We start from the raw sequence: 12,926 nt of genomic DNA on the forward strand, positions 1-12,926 counted from the left end.
TCCATGGGATGAAAAAAACCAAAACAAAGAAAGTGCTACGAATACATATTTTTGAATACACTTTCGCCAAGCTTTTGTAAAGAGAAAAATTGGGCTAAAAAATGACATTCAAATTCAGTTGAAAAGCCACTACAATGCTGTGCCTTGTGTGATTTTATAGAACCACAGAATCATAGGTTTCTGATTGACTATAAATATCAAACATAAACCCATTGTGTATCTCCAATTCTTTCACATGACTGTGATTGATATGAATCATTCCTGACCTCATCATTGACTTCACAGAAATTTAACTATTGCATATCATGACAATTAGGGTCTGTTTGTCACTTTGCAACCATAAATCTGACAACATCTTTGTGAGGCAAGGAATTGCTTTCTTTTCACACACAAGAGAGAAAATAGAGATAGGAATACTGTCGTCAAGGTCACCTAGCAAAAGCAGAGCGAGGGTAAAACCTGAACAGCTGATGATCCTATGGAAGGATGTGTTGTTTTGCAATACAAGTTTTGCTTGGGAAGCTTCAAGGCCTAAGGAGTTTTTCACTTGATCTCTCCTTTCTCCTGTTGTGTGTCTTAGTATGACTAAATATTTTATAGTAGCCTTCCCAGATTTCAATTTGTCTGTTTTTTTCCTTTAGTAAGACGAAATTTAATTCTGTGCAATCTTCCTTCAGTTTACCTTAGAAGGAAAAGTTTGTAGGTTATTATGGAAATTTGACATATCTGAGCAGTGTTTAAATAACAATAGAATTAACCTTATAAACAAAAGATCATTCATTTTTCTTACCAAAATGATAATTGTTAATTCCTTCCCTACTTCACAAGTGTGGTGGGGTTTTTTTCATACATTACTCTTCTTTCTTACTTAATTTCTGTATTATCTGTGTTTGAATAATGCAGCTCCCAGAAAATACAGCTTCAATGAGTCACATTCTCAAAATCAGGAATTAACTTTAAAATTTAAGGTGTGTTTATGTGGAAACATCATTCAGACATAATTACAAGATCTGGAGAACTAAGTCCATAAAAAACAAAGTCAGAGGTATTTCAATTATTGAACAAACATGACTGTTTCTAATCAGCACTGCAAACAAACTGAGTTGTCTTACAGTTGTGTCCATTTTTTTCCTGAAAAGTGACATCTGCTCAAAGGATCAATAACCTTTTCTTTGTCCTCACTAAAGTCCCATCTTGATTTATCTGGATTTTCTGCAATTCATGTCCCTTCCCTTCCCTTCCCTTCCCTTCCCTTCCCTTCCCTTCCCTTCCCTTCCCTTCCCTTCCCTTCCCTTCCCTTCTCTTCCTTTCCCTTCCCTTTTGCTCTCTCTCCCCACTGTCACCTCATGTAATCCCTTCATACCCCTTTTACAGGGCTGGCAATTGAGCAGCTGATCTGACTTTTATTTTTCTTTTTTGTGAGTTTGGTTTTGAGCTGGGTCAACTCCTCTTGCTCACTAGTTTACCTGAGTGTGCATGCTGGTGTACACTCACTGTCAAATGTGAGGAAGGAGGCAGGATGGAGTGACTGGGAGCATGCAAAGATACATAGTTGTTCCTTTATAGTTAGAGAGTGGATAAACTGATCAAGAAACTCCATCTAAAAAGCTAATATTGGCAATCCCCATCAGATAAGAAAATGAATTTCCTGTAAATTTTGAATATTTTTCTGGTTGATTTGCTTTGGATTTGATAAACCCAGCATTTTTCCAGTCCACCTCACAACAAGGGCTGGAGTCTGTTGGGCAGTGTTAGTGCTTCATTTTGAAAACACAGAAGTATGACATCTGTTCCAGGACTTTCTGACCACAGTTTCACTCTTTTCATGAGATGACCCCCAAATCTTGCGTACGGTTTTGGTGTTCTCAGTGAGTGGTCAACATGGATGACCTTGACAGAAATCTCTTACAAGCACAGCAATGTGTATCTTGAAGTGGTTGGTGTGCAGTGGCAGGAGTTACAATGTTATTCATGTTTCATCTTCATTTAAGTCTATTACTGCTGAAAAAACCAGCTGAAAATTACAAGGCATTGGTGGTTTTGTACTCAGGTGAGCCATATCACATAAGCAGCATAATCCCTGCTTCTGAATTAAATTCTCATGAGACAGTAACCTCTCCTACATTTATATTCAGATAGAATTAATTTCATGAATGACCAGTTCCAGGGTTTGGTGTCTGAGGTATCATTTTTGTGACTTTAATGAAAGAGAGTCAAGTTTAAAAATAAGACATGACCTCAGCTGTCATGTATGGATGGAGCACTTCTGTACACATGCAAAACAGTCTCCAAGGACGTACACCGTCCAGACTCATTGCTTGTACTCTGAACATGCACATAAAATTTGCTTTGCATACTGAGGAAACCTATGGAGCATCTGGGATCACTTCTGCACACCCGCAGCCAGCTCTCACTTTGCATATTCACATCCCGGTGTATACAGCCTGTGCCTGAAGATGTTTGTGACTTTGAATGACAGGTTTCAGTTGTAGATCTGCATATTATTTAAATCTAAGAATCCTTTAGATTCAGTGTATCTTATTATCTGGGTTGGTGTTATTGATCTAATAAGGACTGGGGACCTCCATAAATCAGTCTGTGCATCACTCTGAACATGAGAGTAAGTGTATCACTAAATCATCAGGTTGTGTGGGTAGAGCAGGACAGCACTTCTGCCCTGGGTAAAGAATTAGAAGCTATTTTCAGAATGAGAATATTGTGCCAGAGCCCTGTTATAAATCAGCAATAGCAAAGTTGTCCTGACATTAGGTCTGGGAATTGCTAAATTTAGGTGTAGACTGGTGTCAAAAATACTAGTAGCTCAGGGAGTGCTACTGAAAGCTTTGGTGTCCAAGTGCTTATTATAATCATCAGAGTGGTGTATGGCAGGAGAGAACTAAGTTTCCTGATTTCATTAGCTATTGGCCAAAGATGCCGAGCTTCTACTGGAGGCAGAGATACATATTAGAATCATAGAACAGTGTGGGCTGGAATGGACCCAAAAATCTTGTAGTGCAACTCCTCTACCATGGCCAGGGAACATTTCAGTAGATCAGGTTGTTTAGAGCCCCATCCAGCCTGGCCTTGAACACTTTCAGGGATGAGTAATCCTCAGCTTCTCTGGGCAACCTGTTCCAGTGCCTCACCACCCTCACAGTAAAGAATTTCTCCCTGATATCTAATCTAAATCTGCCTTCAGCCAGTTTAAAACCATTGCCCCTTATGCTGTCACTCTAGGCCTTGGTAAATGTCTCTCTCTTATAAAGCCCCTTAATATTTTGAAAGGCCATAAAAAAGTCTTCCCAAAGCCTTTTCTTTTCAAGACTGAACAATGATTTCCCCCCTTTACATGGCATAAGTAAGATCCATTACAAAGGTTTCCATTCAGTGTGTAAATTGAATATATAACAAATTTAATAAAATAGTGTAATTTAAGACTTATGTTACAATTGAAAAAACGTGATGTTGGTGAGTGTTACAGTAGGAGCCCAACAGCATGTCTTCCCAGTCGAATTTCCAGGCTCATGAAAACTTCCAGCTGATAGAGAGGAAGAACTCGGGGAAACTCTACATTTTAGAAGAAAAAACATATTCTTGACTTTATCAATAGGCACAGGGAGCTGTTTTCTTTCACCAGACTTAATGAAAGTTCAGTCAGCAGGAGAAATTTCAAGAAGCCACAAGGCATTTCTAGTTTGCCATCATCTCTTTCAACTTTTACAAAATCTTTGTTTTCAGAGAAGTTTCCCTGTTGGGCAGATTGGCTCCAGCACTTTCAGGCGTAATTACAGCCTAAAGGGTTGGGAAGATCTTTGAAGTGAAGGGTATGCTGCCATGTAGGGAGATCTGGCTTCTGATAGAAATCTGTGTAGAATAGCAAGGGGAGATGTATTCCTACTAGAGTTCCAAATATTTCTGGGAACTGGAAAAAATATTATGAACAGGAGAAAAAAAGATTCTTATTGTTACAATGCAGCAGTTGACTGAATATTCAGGAGGCTTGCTGAAGTCCTTGAAATCCTTGTGTCCTTGCTTCCAAAGAGTCTGGGAGGTAAACAAAAGCTGAAAAAAGCACTCAATATGTTTTCTTACAAAATTTGCACTTAATCGACTATCAAAGAGCATTAAGCAGTCACTTCTGCTATTATCTTTCATACCTGCTTGCTATTGGATACTAAGCTTATTTTAATGCTCTTCAGAAATTCCAGGAATTCCTCAACTTGTTTTCTGTGCAATTGTTCTGCTGCCTGTTGGCTCTGGGCAGGCTCCTGGAATGCAGCTGGCCACATGCACATCCTGGATGGTTGGTTTGGTACAGGCACATGGGGTGATTAGGATCAGAGGTATCTTCTGTCTTGTCCCATGTCACAGAAATGCGTGTGCTCCACTTGAAAAGCACTGAAAATTTCTGCAAGCACTAAGTCGATGGGCAGCAATCTCCCTCCTCTTCCTCTGCCTATCCAGGACAGGAAAAAAGGTCTGCTCCCTCGCCCCCCGGACCCAACTCAGAGTTTAGAGAGCACATGTGAAGAAAGGCAGCTCTGTGTTGGCTTAGGACTGGGTGCATCTTCTCTGAAGAATTACATGTGGACTTGAAGTTTTATATGTTTGCTTCACCCCTTAACTGTAGCTTGTCCACCTCTCCATAAAAACCTGACTTTGCTCTGACATGGCAGGTTGAGAGTCCTTGGCCTTTATGTATTTGCATGAAGGACGCCTTGAAATCCCAGGTAATACAGGCACAAGCCAAAGAGTAGAGGAAATTAGCCCTGTTATCAGTGCCAAGCTGATGGATGGGGAAGGAAAAGGAAAGGCACTGGTGTGATTTTATACCACCTCAGTTCAGGTGGTGCTGCTTTCTCTGTAGAGAGCCTCCAGGCTGGGAAACCACTAAACAAACCGGGAGCAATCACACCTCTCAGAGTGTAAAATTCTCCAGACAGCTGCCAAAGCCTTCCCTTTGCACATCGCACCAGTTTCAATGGAATCTGTTTTTAAACTCTAGTTAAAAACATGCAGCTCCTGTATGCCAATTAGCTCATGAAGGAGTGCTGAACACTTCACACTGTTATTTACCACAGCACAAAGAGCACGTCATGTTGCCTAATCAGATGTCAGTGGCTTGCACCCACACTGAGATGATCTAAATAATTGCACGGTTTGCAGGACAGCAGCAGAGAGGACAGAGCAGATGGGAGATCAGTCAATCCCATGTAGCGAGTGATTGAATGGAGCAGTGATTTATCAATTGCACTGAGTAGTAAATCACTGCTGACTTTACTTCCTGCATTTAAAAAGCTGCTCATTAACTGGGAATTTAATAACTAGGTTTGGAAGGTTTGTGACGTAATCATGTTTAGAATTCTGTATTCACTTCTGAAAATTCATGTGGATTTTTTCATCCAGCAGGAACATTTTCTTTGTATGAGTCTAGAAAGGAATTCTGTTTTACATAGCATGACTTGTCTGTCCAGCAGCTCATCTGTAGACTCTGCAAAGTTCCTCAGCATATGCAGATTATTCAAGACACTGTTGATGATCTTTCTCTGTAGCGTCTAGTTGGAAGACACTGATGCTTTACTTGCCTTTCTAGTTATTACAAACCTGTCTTCAAATACTGTTCCCTGGTTAATAGCCATGTTGGACAAACTAGCATGGACAGTCTTGCCTTCCTGGTACCTGACCTGCATTAGAGCTAAACAATGTGACCCTGAGCGTGCTCTTCTTGGTAAAAGTGCCTAAGTTCTATTTGTCTGTGCTGGCTCCCCCAGTAGTGGGTCAGGCCAGGCTTCCTGTGTGGGCAGAGGACACCAAGAGCTCCAACCTGTGTAACAGCCGTGCCTGGTGCAGTGCTCTTCCCTCTGCCAGGCAGTGCTGCCCAGCCCCAGCTCTAACTGCAAACACTGGACTGGCAAACAAGGCACTTCCCACGTAGGCAAGGCTTGTGTAAGACCTGCAACAGCCACTGAGGCTGATAAACCAAGTTCTCTGTTCTTCTGGGGAGAAAAGGAGAGGAATGGTTATCATGGATGAGCCTAGAAATCCCTCTGTCCCATTGTATTATCTTGGACATTCTCCATTAGCAGCTGCTTAGAGAAAAAAGTAAGAAACCCAAATGCTGAGTAATATTCTTCCAGTTTTATGCAATCTGCAAGTGTGAGAGTTTCCCTCTGAGTTTCCTACTGAGTAAAGTGGCCCTCTGAAAACATTCTTCAGCTGGAGTCTATACTAAAGTTATCTATAGTTTCTTTCTAAGTTTGGAATATCTTCCAAGAGTGTCTCCTTCTTTCTCGAAGTTTATCATTAAATTCTGCAAGCAATGTTTTGGGGTGGGGAAACAGGGTTGCCAAAGTATAGCTTAGTAAGTGTATGTGGATGTTGCTGATAGCTGTGATTCCCAGTCCCTGCTGGATGGAGTGTGGCAGCTGCAGATGGCAGGATCCTTGCCTGCCCCTCTGGCCTAGATTACTGCAGCTGAGGAAGTGTGACACACAAAAAAGAGATGTTTGTCCTCAGCCGTGGCAGTTCACAACTTACTGACTGATGTTAATGTGCCAAGAAGAGATTAATTAAAGCACAATATGTGTTCCAGCTACTCTCCATTTGAACTCCATTTGAGCTTATCAGAAGTTTCTCTCCCTGTTTCATTGCCATTGTCACATAACTAACATCTGAGTTTATTCCTCCCAGGCCCCAAAGAATACTGATTCTTGAGGATGTTTAAAAGCAGGGCCCAAGACACACTAGAGTTTGGGCTGGAGGACCATAGATTGTAAGTCTGGCACAATGCTGTGTCCTTTTACAGGAAGAAGCAGATTTTGCAGGATGGAGTTTCCTTAGGGTCATATCTCAGACTGAAATCATAGAACCATAGAATCATTTCAGCTGGAAAAGACCTTTAAGATCATCAAGTCCAGCTGTTACCCCAGCACTGCTAAAGCCACCACCAAAACCATATCCCCAGGTGCCACATCTATACAACTTTTAAATACCTCCAGGGATGGTGACTCCACCACTTTCCTGGGCAGCCTGTTTCGGTGCTTGAAATACAGACCCTCAAAAGATGAGACATTATCACCAAATCTATCCTCTCATTTCCAAGTGCGACATGAGCTTCCCTGGTCAGCCCTCTCCGACATAAGCTCAGGCCTGTCCATAAGATCAATTATTAGTAATTTTGCTAATAAAACTAATTCTTCGTTCTACCTAAATGGCCTTACAAAGTCTTTCAGAACAAAGCTACCAAAGGCAGATCTGCCATGAGAATCAAAACCAATGATGCTCTTCTCCTGAAGAAGTTTGGTCGTTCAGGATATAATTTGTGTTGCCATTTACATGGAATAAACGATAGTTTTGTGTTAAGCTTTTGCATCCCAATTGAAAATGTGTCTGTACAGCACAAAATGACTTTGCAGGGACAGGAAGAGGACAAGTGAGTATCACAGGCATGAGACATGTAAGTCACAGAACCAGCAGAGATGCTCTGCAGCAAGAGATTGGGGTGGTGTAGGAATCCATAGGGAGCAGAGTCACATGTGCTTAAATCCTCTGTCCCACCAAGACACCCACCAGCAAGGATACCCACCTGAGACTACAGAGAATTTTGGAGAGAGGCCGTGGGCATGGTTAGGTTTAGGTTTACTTAGAGCCTGAGCTCTAGCAGTCAGCATGAATTCTCAGTATAAACAGTGTCCATTAAATTTCCTTTAACCTAATTCTGGGTTTGATATTGCTGGTCGTGTCTGTCTGAAGTTTTCGGGGTTTTACCACTGTAACTTTTGCTGTTATTGAAAAAGTCCTTACCACCCTATGTGGGAAAATCCACAGTGTTGTCAGCCCTTATCAGATCTTTCTCAATGAGGTCAACTAGTATTTGAATATTGTTGTATTGTGTCTACAAAGGAACGGAAAAAGCATGCAGCATGTAATCTGAAATTAGTTGCTGTCTTAAAAGTCAGGGTGTGCATAGAAAAAAGCTGTTAAATATTGGTTTGTTTTTTTTCAGAAGTCAGAAACTATTACATATCGAGAGAATTTTTACCTTCTCTATTTTCAACTTTTAAGAAAAAGGCAGCCAGGAAGAAATTATTGCCAGGACACAAAAACACCATGAATTTCCCACATGAGTAGGACCTGCAAAATGTAAAGTGTTTCATTTCAGAGGCCTTATCTTTTGAATATCAGCTGTGACTGATAAATGTATACATATATATCTCACTGATATATATATATATATATGACTGATATATATTCACAGAGTATGTTCTAATCATTACTAGACAGAAACAGGTATGAGAGTAAATGTCAGTGTTAGTATATTAATTACCTTTATTTTTATGCATATGTGCATATATTAATATTTCTACATTTAAAAAGCAGTGAGCTTCCTTTGTTGGCTGGTAAACTTAAGTACCCATACTGGCTTCGGTTCAACAGATCGAATCCATCCTTAAGTAAGTGTAGGGAAGAATTATGTCTTCTTCCTCTGTTCTCACTTTAAATCCTTTATGCAACATGGTTTATTGCTGTACCAGCTCTGCCTAGCCCTAGGAAATCACCACATTTTCTTTTGAGTGGGTAATATTTCTAAAGAAGAATGCTGAAATCTGAATAATTAAGTTAATTCTGTGGCCTGCATGTAAATACTCATGATCTCAAGCAAACAAAGTAATCACATGAAAGTCTGCACAGTGTGGGAGCAACCTGTTAACCTGCAGTGTCTCAGTTACGTCAGATATTTCACAAGCATGTGTGTGTAGTAGTTTCTATGGATCTCAATTTATTACCAACCTACTATCATCTGATATTATGCGACCTGATACTAATAACTCATAGCAATTACACTATTTTTGTCTATAAATTATTTACCTGCTCTTAGCTAATTGATTACTCAATGCTGAGATATCACAAAATAAATATGTCTTTGCCACCAAACAGAAACAGTGCAGCTGCAAGATTAAAACGAAAATCACCACAGGGGCCTGATGGGTAATTCATAAATATGGGTAGTTGACAAAATATGTACACAGCTATGTCGTCTGTTATTTTGGCCCATACTAAGGACCAGTCTGTAGCATCCACATTGTCTAAAGGTAGCTCAAATTTGGGTTCAGAGATGCATCTTTTCAGTGTAGATGCACAGTCAAGATGAGAAACAACTCCTGTGTGACTTTTAGTCCTCTATTCATATTACTCCTTTCTGTAGGTGATTTAATTAATTTACCGCTCCATTAACAACTATGCTCTGGTTCCTATAATGTAGGCCAACTAATTAAGATATATAAAAATATTTCCCCAAGGTCATTTGTTTTGGGAACAATGAATGTGGGACAATTCCTTTTATGTGAAGAGTTCAGATAATTTCAGAAGAAGCAAAATATTATAAATGGCGACTTTGATGGTGTAATATATTTCTAATAAAGATGCAGTCCTACACAGAAGAACTTCCATAATAGCTGAAGCAAATTCTTTTGACATTGCAGCAGGCAATTACAATTACTTCCGTTAAGGGCATTAATTTTGAGGTGGGGTGGAGTGTAGTACCTAAGTCCCTTATGCTTCTCAAAGTTACTTAGTTGGGTTTTGTTTGCAGCCATGAAATGTACTTTAAAAACAATCATTGCTCTTTCAAGGCATTGCTCTCATTGGAAAAAAAAAAGGAGTACATGGCAGAGAAATCAGAACTGTTTCCTGTATCAACGAACAGATACCAAATACTGTATCAGCTAACAACGAGTTGTGTTGAAACAAATGTTCTTACGTCCAGAATGTTCTTTTATTCCACTTTAAGAGGTAAAGTACAGCAACTGACTCATTACTCAGATTTCATTTGAGCTGTTGCGCAACCTCAGTTGAGAATATTTTTCAACTGAAAAAGGCCTTTTTAGCACTGTGAGAAGCAAAAAAATTTCCTTTTAAATGCAATTATTTAGGTGGAATGGAAGTTGCTTCTACTCAGCTACTGTCATTTCTCTTCATTCCATAGCACTGAGATAATTTTGAGATTTTATGATTAGACCAGTCTTAGAATTTCTTGTAGTGATTTCTAATTCAAAACTGGATGTGATATTTATTGCTGATTCTGTTTCTACTGCAACAGTGAGACTTTTATCATATGCTACCTACAATGAAGATACCATTGCAAAAAAAGTATAGTTTTGTTAAATTTATTTACATTCACAAATAGAAATTTCACAGTATTTAGAACTAGCTAGAGTGCTGGACAGAGGGAGGTTTTAATCACTGTGCTAATTTTTGCAACCCAATAAATTATTCACTCTGACTTCCCTTAAGTCCAAGTCCATTCAGTGCTGATATTTTTTCTGTTTATGTTTCCACTGCACTGCACACAGTTTCTTTCAGTCCTTACTATTGTGTTTGAAGCCTTGGGTATTAAAAGATCCAGTATTTTCAATTTAAGTAGCTTTCTATCTATATTAGGTATATTTATAAAAGTGATGGGGTGGTTTTTTATTAATTTATTAAATTAAATATTTTGCTCTTGCATACCCATTTTCTGCTCTTCTGGTTTTTGAAAATGCTCCTGTTAAATCTACTAGCGCTATGTGTTTTTATAAGACAGGTATGGAGAGCTCCTGCACAAGGGCAATTTCTGCTGGTTCCATACCTGTCATGCAGTCAGGTTTTCTGCAGAACAGCTTCAATCTTTCTTCTGGGAAAAGGCTCCTTATCAGGACGGGCACCTGTGATAGCAAATCCTGGCATAGAACCAGGATCTGTGAGTGGACGTGGGCCAATGAGTTTGTTAGAGAAACACAGCTATGGAAATAAAAATCCTGAATTAGTTTATATTGTCATCTGAGCAGGATGCACAAATAGTAACTGTATGAGGACAAAGCAATTGAGATTTAGTCAGAGGAGATATTAATAGGTTGGGGTAATCTCTAGATAATATTCATGCTTAGTGTTTCATTATATTTGATGGGGTTTTTAAAGGCAGCACATATCACAGCAGAGAAGCCGTGCTACAAAAGTTATTGTGACAGTGACTTACAGAATGACCTGACACCACTGGGGAGCTTGGCCAGCTGTGCAGTTAAGCCTCTTTTCCCTTCTGTTATTAAAGAAGGAAGGAGGAAGAGTTACTGAGATGAAATGGTCTGATATGTATCTGCTTTATGGTCACTGCAGTGAGGCCCTTCTAGAAGTGTGCTCTCAGTTGCCCAAAGAAGCCAGCTCAGATAAATAGTGACTGGCAAAGTTTCGTTGCAATAAAACAATCCAGTGCAGGGTGAGCCTATAGCAACTATACTGCTAATTGCAATTTGCACAGTCCAAAGTTATATAAATAGCTACCTTTGATCTAAATACCAGCATAGGCAGGGACTGATAGAAAAATGCATCTCTAAAAGTTAAGGGTGGTAATTAATACCAGTGTTTACCTCAGTTTCAAGGTTTTACTTACAACCTTGGCCAAAAATAAGGCTTTTCCCAATGCTTTGTTGTCCATTGCAGCTCCTATATTCTCACCCTTGCTGAGGAGCTTCCTCTGTGAAATAATTTTTTTCTTCACTGCAGCATGGCATGACTAACTTACTAGAGACAGCACTATTGACAAAGCAGAAATAGTTTTCTTATTACTTTCTCCTTTCTTATCATCCATATTGTGCTGGCACTTCAGGGCTTCTCAAAGCTGCGAGTGGTGGAAAGTGGCTCAATGTGTGAGATCTTAGGAGTGCTTCGGGGCCACAGGATATCACGGCTGCTGAAATGAGAAAAACCTGCTCGAATAACACCTCTGTAAAATCCCCCTTGTGGGAAATGTGGTCTTGCTGTAGCCAAGGCTACGACGTTTCCTTAGAAACCCAGATCAATCATTCAAGCAAGCGAGAGGAAGTTCATGCGCAGTAATTGCGTTTCATACCAAGAAGTTTCCTTTGCTGGAGGAACATCTGACAACATCGTATCAATGAGTCTGTGTGTGGTCCTTGCCACAAACTCACTCTCATTCTGCCCAGCGCTGGAGGCAGCAGGGGCCCTGCCATGCACAGGGCTCTGCCAGGGCAGTGGTGGCTGAGCTCCCTCTGCTAGGACATGTTCCACTCCCTCCACAGAGGGAAAGCTGCCCTTGACCTCCTGGGCAGAATTTCTCGTCACTACTTCCATGTCAGGAAAGCTGAGTCAGGTATCACTGGGACCAGAATATTCTACCTTTGGCTAACTCTGCTGGTTTGGTGAATGTTTCGTTGGGAAAGGAGCAAGAATACTCGAGTGGAATGAAGTTTTACTAGCAACAAAGATGCCTACAGATAGGACCTTAGGGATTTCTCAGATTCTGACCTTTAGGTCAGATGCCTAATCCTTTACCATCCCTGCTGAGATGGCCTGTTTACTTGGGAATGATCCTGGTGAGGAGTTATCTTTGTGAGAACTGCCCATAAACTTCAGCCAGCTCAGAGTTTTGTTGTGTTTGGACTGCTGCCGTGCAAACCTCAAATTCTTGTAAAATTTCTCTGAAATGAATGAACAATACAGTGTGAAAGTTCTCCCCTGCCCCTTTACCTCACACATCCCAGTTACACTAGAAATGACATCTAACTTAAGTCATGCATGCCAAAGGGGAAAAGGGGGTGGGAAGAACTGCCTGTGACAATAATCCTGTCAACTGCTGCCTCATATTTTTTTTAAATATGATACTGGCAGCAGGTGTGTGCTGAGTCCCCCTCATTGTCCATGACAGTCATGGCACATTCTGGGGGAGGTTCCCAAACTGAAGACACATGATAGGGAGCAGAGAGAGTCACCAGGAGCCCACAGCCAGTGCAAGAGTGGCCAGTGGGACCTGAGCACTGGTACAGCCCTCATCCACTGCCCTACCTTGTGCTAGACACTGCAATTTAAGGCATTATGTCAAGACAGCTATGAAATCCCAGCTATTTTATAACAAAATTTGAAACATAAGTTGA

General features: G+C 40.5%; 1 protein-coding gene across 7 annotated transcripts in view; it reads left to right on the top strand.

Moving 5' to 3' along the window:
* MCF2L2 (MCF.2 cell line derived transforming sequence-like 2) overlaps nucleotides 1-12,926 on the top strand; it is a 159,684-nt gene that overhangs the window by 102,299 nt on the left and 44,459 nt on the right. The gene's annotated exons all lie outside the window — the stretch shown is intronic.

This window comes from Sturnus vulgaris, chromosome 10 (genome assembly GCF_052056855.1).
Source record: "Sturnus vulgaris isolate bStuVul1 chromosome 10, bStuVul1.hap1, whole genome shotgun sequence".
Lineage (NCBI taxonomy): Eukaryota > Metazoa > Chordata > Aves > Passeriformes > Sturnidae > Sturnus > Sturnus vulgaris.